Here is a 6,269-nt window from a genome sequence, read left to right on the forward strand (position 1 = left end):
TTGATCTATATTTCTGTTTTTGTGCCAGTACCATGTTGTCTTGATTACTGTAGCTTTGTAGTATAGTCTGAAGTCAGGGAGTCTGATTCCTCCAGCTCCATTTTTTGCCCTCAAGACCACTTTGAATATTTGGGGTCTTTTGTGTCTCCATACAAATTTTAAGATTTTTTGTTCTAGTTCTGTAAAAAGTGCCATTGGTAATTTGATAGGGATTGCATTGAATCTGTAGATTGCTTTGGGTAGTATAGTCATTTTCACAATATTGATTCTTCCAGTCCAAGAACATGGTATACCTCTCCAACTGTTGGTATCATTTTTAATTTCTTTCATCAGTGTCTTATAGTTTTCTGCATACAGGTCTTTTGTCTCCCTAGGTAAGTTTATTCCTAGGTATTTTATTCTTTTTGTTGCAATGGTAAATGGGAGTTTTTCTTTAATTTCTCTTTCAGATTTTTCATCATTAGTATATAGGAATGTAAGAGATTTCTGTGCATTAATTTTGTATCCTGCAACTTTACCAAATTCATTGATTAGCCCTAGTAATTTTCTGGTGGCATTTGTAGGATTCTCTATGTATACTATCATGTCATCTGCAGTGACAGTTTTACTTCTTCTTTTCCAATTTGTATTCCTTTTATTTCTTTATCTTCTCAGATTGCCGTGGCTAGGACTTAGAAAACTATGTTGAATAATAGTGGTGAGAGTGGACATCCTTGTCTTGTCCCTGATCTTAGAGGAAATGCTTTCAGTTTTTCACCATTGAGAATGATGTTGGCTGTGGGTTTGTCATATTTGGCCTTTATTAATGTTGAGGTAGGTTCTCTCTATGCCCACTTTCTGGAGAGTTTTTATCATAAATGGGTGTTGAATTTTGTCAAAAGCTTTTTCTGCGTCTATTGAGATGATCATATGGTGTTTATTCTTCAATTTGTTAATATGGTGTATCACATTGATTGATTTGCGTATATTGAAGAATGCTTGCATCCCTGGGATAAACCCCACTTGATCATGGTGTATGATCCTTTTAATGGGTTGTTGGACTCTGTTTGCTAGTATTTTGTTGAGGATTTTTGCATCTATATTCATGAGTGATATTGATCTGTAATTTTCTTTTTTTTGTAGTATCTTTGTCTGGTTTTGGTATCACAGTGATGGTGGTCTCATAGAATGCGTTTGGGAGTGTTCCTTCCTCTGCAATTTTTTGGAAGAGTTTGAGAAGGATGGGTGTCAGCTCTTCTCTAAATGTTTGATAGAATTCACCTGTGAAGCCATCTGGTCCTGGACTTTTGTTTGTTGGAAGATTTTTAATCACAGTCTCAATTTCATTACTTGTGATTGATCTGTTCATATTTTCTATTTCTTCCTGGTTCAGTCTTGGAAGGTTATACCTTTCTAAGAATTTGTCCATTTCTTCCAGGTTATCCATTAAATTGGCATAGAGTTGCTTGTAGTAGTCTCTTAGGATGCTTTGTATTTCTGTGGTGTCTGTTGTAACTTCTCCTTTTTCATTTCTAATTTTATTGATTTGAGTCCTCTCCCTCTTTTTCTTGATGAGTCTGGCTAATGGTTTATCAATTTTGTGTATCTTCTCAAAGAACCAACTCTTAGTTTTATTGATCTTTGCTATTGTTTTCTTTGTTTCTATTTCATTTACTTCTCCTCTGATCTTTATGATTTCTTTCCTTCTGCTAACTTTGGGCTTTGTTTGTACTTCTTTCTTTAGTTCTTTTAGGTATAAGATTAGATTGTTTGAGATTTTTCTTGTTTCTTGAGGTAGGCTTGTATAGCTATATACAAGAACTGCATATAGAACTGCTTTTGCTGCATCCCATAGGTTTTGCATCATCGTGTTTTCATTGTCATTTGTCTCTAGGTATTTTTTGATTTCCTCTTTGATTTCTTCAGTGATCTCTGATTATTTAGTAACGTATTGTTTAGCCTCCATGTGTTTGTGTTTTTTACGTTTTTTTCCCCTGTAATTCATTTCTAATCTCATAGTGTTGTGGTCAGAAAAGATGCTTGATATGATTTCAATTTTCCTAAATTTACTGAGGCTTGATTTGTGACCGAAGACGTGATCTCTCCTGGAGAATGTTCTGTGCGCACTTGAGAAGAAAGTGTAACCTGCTGTTTTTGGATGGAATGTCCTATAATTATCAATTAAAACTGCCTGGTCTATTGTGTCATTTAAAGCTTCTGTTTCCTTATTTATTTTCACTTTGTATGATCTGTCCATTCGTGTGAGGTATTAAAGTCCCCCACTATTATTGTGTTACTGTCGATTTCCTCTTTTATAGCTGTTAGCAGTTGCCTTATGTATTGAGGTGCTCCTATGTTGGGTGCATATATATTTATAATTGTTATAACTTCTTCTTGGATTGATCCCTTGATCAGTATGTAGTGTCCTTCCTTGTCTCTTGTAACATTCTTTATTTTAAAGTCTGTTTTATCTGAGTATTGCTACTCCGGCTTTCTTTTGATTTCCATTTATATGGAATATCTTTTTCCATCCCCTCTCTTTCAGTCTGTATGTGTCCCTAGGTCTGAAGTGGGTCTCTTGTAGACAGCATATATATGGGTCTTGTTTTTGTATCCATTCAGCGAGCCTGTGTCTTTTGGTTGGAGCCTTTAATCTATTCACGTTTAAGGTAATTAGTAATATGTATGTTCCTATGACCATTTTCTTAATTGTTTTGGGTTTTTTTTTTTTTTTTTCTTGCGTTATGCGGGCCTCTCACTGTTGTGGCCTCTCCCATTTGCGGAGCACAGGCTCCGGACGCGCAGGCTCAGTGGCCATGGCTCACGGGCCCAGCCGCTCCGCTGCATGTGGGATCCTCCCGAAACGGGGCACGAACCCGCGTCTCCTGCATCGGCAGGCGGACTCTCAAGCACTGCGCCACCAGGGGAGCCCTTTGGGGTTGTTTTTGTAGGTCCTTTTCTTCTCTTGTGTTTCCCACTTGGAGAAGTTCCTTTAGCATTTGTCATAGAGCTGGTTTGGTGGTGCTGAATTCTCTTAGCTTTTGCTTGTGTGTAAAGCTTTTGATTTCTCCATCGAATCTGAATGAGATCCTTGCTGGGTAGAGTAATCTTGGTTGTAGCTTCTTCCCTTGCATCACTTTATCATGCCACTCCCTTCTGGCTTGTAGAGTTTCTGCTGAGAAATCAGCTGTTAACCTTATGGGAGTTCCTTTGTATGTTATTTGTCGTTTTTCCCTTGCTGCTTTCAATAATTTTTCTTGGCCTTTAATTTTTGCCAATTTGATTACTATGTGTCTCAGCATGTTTCTCCTTGGGTTTATTCTGTATGGGACTCTATGCACTTCCTGGACTTGGATGGCTATTTCCTTTCCCATGTTAGGGAAGTTTTCGACTATAATCTCTTCAAATATTTTCTCAGGTCCTTTCTCTCTCTCTTCTCCTTCTGGGACCCCTATAATGTGAATGTTGTTGCGTTTAATGTTGTGCCAGAGGTCTCCTAGTCTGTCTTCATTCCTTTTCATTCTTTTTTCTTTATTCTGTTCTGCTGCAGGGAATTCCACCATTCTGTCTTCCAGGTCACTTATCTGTTCTTCTGCCTCAGTTATTCTGCTATTGACTCCTTCTAGTGTAGTTTTCATTTCAATCACTGTTCATCTCTGTTTGTTTGTTCTTTAATTCTTCTAGGTCTTTGTTAAACATTTCTTGCATCTTCTCAATCTTTGCCTCCATTCTTTTCTGAGGTCCTGGATCATGTTCACTATCATTATTCTGAATTCTTTTTCTGGAAGGTTCCCTATCTCCATTTAATTATTTTTCTGGGGCTTTATCTTGTTCCTTCATCTTGTACATAGCCTCCTGCCTTGTCATCTTGTCTATCTGTGAATGTGGTTTTTCTTTCACAGGCTGCATGCAGGATTGTAGTTCTTCCTGCTTCTGCTGTCTGCCCTCTGGTGGGTGAGGCTATCTAAGAAGCTTGCGCAAGTTTCCTCATGGCAGGGACTGATGGTGGGTAGAGCTGGCTGTTGCTCCTTCATTTATTTTTCATTTATTTCTGATCTAATCTTTATGATTTCTTTCCTTCTGCTAACTTTTTTTGTTGTTCTTCTTCTTTCTCTGATTGCTTTAGGTGTAAGGTTAGGTTGTTTGATATTTTTGTTTCTTTTTTTTTTTTTTTTTTTTTTTTGGGGATAGAAAACTAAAGCCATGGTTCTGGAGGTAAGGTGTTTCTTTAAGAAGAAAGAGAAGTGATCCTTCTTCTTTTTTTTTTTAATTTTATTTTTTTATACAGCAGGTTCTTGAGGTAGGATTGTATTGCTATAAACTTCCCTCTTAGAACTGCTTTTGCTGCATCCCATAGGTTTTGGGTCGTCGTGTTTTCATTGTCATTTGTTTCTAGGTATTTTTTGATTTCCTCTTTGAATTCTTCAGTGATCTCTTGGTTATTTAGTAGCATATTGTTTAGCCTCTATGTGTTTGTATTTTTTTTACTGTTTTTCCTGTAATTGATATCTAATCTCATAGCGTTGTGATCAGAAAAGATACTTGGTACAATTTCAATTTTCTTAAATTTACCAAGGCTTGATTTGTGACCCAAGATATTATCTATCCTGTAGAATGTTCCATGAGCACTTGAGAAGAAAGTGTATTCTGTTGTTTGTGGATGGAATGCCCTATAAATATCAATTAAGTCCATCTTGATTAATGTGCCATTTAAAGCTTGTGTTTCCTTACTTTCATTTTGGATGATCTATCCATTGGTGAAAGTGGGGTGTTAAATTCCCCTACTATGACTGTATTACTTTCGATTTCCCCTTTTATGGCTGTTAGCATTTGCCTTATGTATTGAGCTGCTCCTGTGTTGGGTGCATAAATATTTACAATTGTTATATCTTCTTCTTGGATGGATCTTTTGATCATTATGTAGTGTCCTTCTTCATCTCTTGTAATAGTCTTTATTTTAAAGTCTTTATTTTGTCTGATATGAGAATTGCTACTCCAGCTTTCTTTTGATATCCATTTGCAAGGAGTATTTTTTCCATCCCCTTACTTTCATGACTGGGGATCTTAATTAACTTTAGCTAGAAGGAGGGAAGACCAGACCAAGGCTACCACTGTTATTAGCAAAAAGCAAGTCTCCCATATTAGCTGGCTTAGGGGGGTTGCCATAACAAATTACTACAAACTTGGTGGCTTATAACAACAGAAATTTATTCTCTCACAATTCTGGAGGCTGGAAGTTGGATATCAAGGTGTTGGCAGGGTTGGTTCCTTTTGGAGGCTCTGTGGGAGCATCTGTTCCATGTCTCTCTCCTGGCTTCTGGTGGCTGCTGGCAGCCCTTGGCATTCCTTGGCTGTCGCTGCCCATCTCCAGTTTCTGCCTCTTCATCACAAGCTTCCCCTCTGTGTCTCTGTGTCTTCCCCTTTTCTGTCTCTTACAAGGACATTCATCATTGGATCTAGGGCCCACTCTTATCCAGGATGATCGCATCTCAAGATGCTTACCTTAAATACATCTACAAAGACTCTTATTCCAAATAAGGTCACATTCTGAGGTTCTGGGTGGACTATCTTTTGGGGCCAAAAGTCAACCCAGTACAGGGATGGCTGGTCCTTTTTGTGGTTTGGATGTAATGTCCTGAAAATATCAATTAAGTCTAACTGTTCTATTGTATCATTTAGGATCGCTGTTGCCTTGTTGATTTTCTGTCTAGAAGATCTGTTCTTTGATGTAAGTGGGGTGTTAAAGTCTCCTACTATTATTGAATTCCCGTCAATTTCTACCTTTATGTCTGTTAGTATTTGTTTTATGCACTTGGGTGCTTCTAAATTACGTTCATTATGTTGATGAGTGTACAATCCTCTTCTTGTATTGATCTTTTTATCATTATATAGTGTCCTTCTTTATAGACTTTGCTTTAAAGTCTATTTTGTCTGATATGAGTATTGCAACTCCTGATTTCTTTTCATTTCCATTTGCATGAAATATCTTTTTCCATTGCCTCACTTTCAATCTATGTGTCCTTTACCCTATGGTGGGTCTCTTGTAGGAAGCATATCGTAGGCTCTTGTTTTTTTATCCCGTCTGCCACTCTATGTCTTTTGATTGGAGCATTCAGTCCATTGACATTTAAGGTAATTATTCCTTTCTGTGGTTTGGACAATGTTCACGTTTTTGTCTGTGTTCAGACATCATTACAGAGTGGTCCTGTTTGTCTTGATCCATCGTGGTCACAGAGTGGCCTTGTCTGACACTGTTCTGTGAAACTGTATATGTTCAGCAGGAGAGCACG

This window comes from Lipotes vexillifer, unplaced genomic scaffold (assembly GCF_000442215.2).
Source record: "Lipotes vexillifer unplaced genomic scaffold, Lipotes_vexillifer_v1.1 scaffold496, whole genome shotgun sequence".
Lineage (NCBI taxonomy): Eukaryota > Metazoa > Chordata > Mammalia > Artiodactyla > Lipotidae > Lipotes > Lipotes vexillifer.